General features: G+C 43.4%; 1 protein-coding gene across 1 annotated transcript in view; it reads right to left on the bottom strand.

Moving 5' to 3' along the window:
* Eip78C (Ecdysone-induced protein 78C) overlaps positions 1-1,352 on the bottom strand; it is a 151,846-nt gene extending 150,494 nt beyond the window's left edge. Inside the window, exon 1 of the mRNA XM_053774779.2 lies at positions 1-1,352. This exon is cut by the window's left edge and continues 907 nt beyond it. The gene's annotated coding sequence lies outside the window, so the exon portion shown is untranslated.
* Positions 1,353-2,500: the final 1,148 nt, after the last annotated feature.

Raw genomic sequence — 2,500 nt, 5'->3', positions numbered from 1 at the left:
GACGTATCCATCCTCTAGCCACTGCACAACCAACGATAAAAGTCTTAACTACTATTAAAATGAAGGGAATAGTTTCTTATACGAGCATAGAGGGCCACTGGTGATGGGTTGTTGAGGGTGCTGCTACAGCGCCTGCTCAGTATTCCGCGCGGCAGGTCGTCCAGTATGCCCGGGCCAGCCTGCAGCAGCGACAGTCTTGCCACAAGTGTTACCACGACACAAGCCGTCGGACGTTCGTGCTCGCTCACTCTACACTACCGACTGACGGCGCGCATCGTCAAGACACACCTCAAGTTTTTACCAAGTCCCGTTGGCTGGTGGAGGGAGGGAGAGGAGGTGATAGTAGGGGAGGCGGGAAGGAGGCAGATTCACCCCCCTTCCACCCCCTCCCTCCCACTTTTACCTCCACCTCCCTAGTTCTTGGGTCAATGAACGGGACGAGGTATTGGGGGGGGGAGGACTAACTCACGGAGACCTGCATGCCCGGGGCATGCCCACCCCTGCCCCTCTCCCTCCCCACTCGCACACTTCTACTCCCTCCAGCCTGAACCCTATTTCTAAGCAACGATTTGACACACCCTGAAAAATGGAAAAGATACCCATCCTCTCCCTCCCCCTCCACTCCCTTCACACCCGTTCACTGGGGAAGGGGTAAGTGGGGGGGAAGAGGGGCAGGACGGAGGCACCTGAGTGGTGGAGTGATGGAGGAGGGAAGGGGGGGAGTAGGAGGAGGGGAGGTCACACCTGAGCCAACATCTCAGCCAATCACGACAAGCTCTCCTAACATGACGTCACTCGCTGCTTCACTACTACCGTAATTCATAAATGAAAACACCTTCAGAGGCTCAACTGGGTCACAACATCTCTTGTACAATCACTGTTTCACCGCTTACTAACGAACACGCACTCATACACACAAATAACGCAAGCAAGTGCAGGTGCCGTTACTCAGCGTTCACAGTCAGAATAAATCGTGGATCTCCTATACGGGTTTAGCGATACTTTCTATTTCTCGAATCTGTTATTTGAAACGTATTATGAAATATATTTAAAGACTGGCAAATCTGTGTCGCAACAGCGAGCATTGACTGCTTACGTGAAGTTCGGGAACCAGTCCATCAAATTTTTCAAAGATCCATTCTCTCTATTCTTGAATTCAAAGAACTTCTAAATGGTTGCATTCTAAGTACTATTAAGCGTTTATTTGTAATCTGTACCCTATGACTGTATTTTAAAAATTCGTAATACCCTAGATCAAGAGCCCCTCACCAGCGTCATGGAACCTCCCTTGAGGGGACTAGTATTCTAAGAACCTCTACACTGTGTACTTGTATTCTAAGAACCTCTACACTGTATACTTGTATTCTAAGAACCTCTACACTGTACACTTGTATTCTAAGAACCTCTACACTGTACACTTGTATTCTAAGAACCTCTACACTGTACACTTGCATTCTAAGAACATCTACACTGTGTACTTGTATTCTAAGAACCTCTACACTGTGTACTTGCATTCTAAGAACCTCTGCACTGTGTACTTGTATTCTAAGAACCTCTACACTGTACACTTGTATTCTAAGAACCTCTACACTGTACACTTGCATTCTAAGAACCTCTACACTGTGTACTTGTATTCTAAGAACCTCTACACTGTGTACTTGCATTCTAAGAACCTCTGCACTGTGTACTTGTATTCTAAGAACCTCTACACTGTGTACTTGTATTCTAAGAACCTCTACACTGTACACTTGCATTCTAAGAACCTCTACACTGTGTACTTGTATTCTAAGAACCTCTACACTGTATACTTGTATTCTAAGAACCTCTGCACTGTGTACTTGCATTCTAAGAACCTCTGCACTGTGTACTTGTATTCTAAGAACCTCTACACTGTGTACTTGTATTCTAAGAACCTCTACACTGTACACTTGCATTCTAAGAACCTCTACACTGTGTACTTGTATTCTAAGAACCTCTACACTGTATATTTGTATTCTAAGAACCTCTGCACTGTACACTTGTATTCTAAGAACTACTGTACCGTATGATTAGATTCTAAGGACGACTATTCAGACCTTATGTATTCAAAGAACATGTATGACTTGAGTACCATTATATGCTTGAGCGCATTCTTAGAATCACTGAATTCTTGAATAAATTAATTATTATTATTATTATTATTATTATTATTATTATTATTATTGTTGTTGTTGTTGTTGTTGCTGTTGTTGTTGTTGTTGTTATTGTTGTTGTTGCTATTATTATTACTATTTATTATATATTATTAATATTATCATTCAGTAAAGGCTTCTTGAAGTTTCTGAAAGATTCATAAAGGAAGGAACCGAGGCTATCATCCCCTCCCTCGGATCAAACTCGATTACCTCCTCCCCCCCCCTCCTTTCTCATTACTCAGACGCTGACCCCTTACGGTTTAAACGCTTCCTCAGTGAAAAAATTGAAGGTAATGTATGGTTAGATGAAACGGTTATGATATTCT

This window comes from Cherax quadricarinatus, chromosome 1 (genome assembly GCF_038502225.1).
Source record: "Cherax quadricarinatus isolate ZL_2023a chromosome 1, ASM3850222v1, whole genome shotgun sequence".
Classification (NCBI taxonomy): domain Eukaryota; kingdom Metazoa; phylum Arthropoda; class Malacostraca; order Decapoda; family Parastacidae; genus Cherax; species Cherax quadricarinatus.
This window is presented reverse-complemented; position numbering and strand designations above follow the sequence as displayed.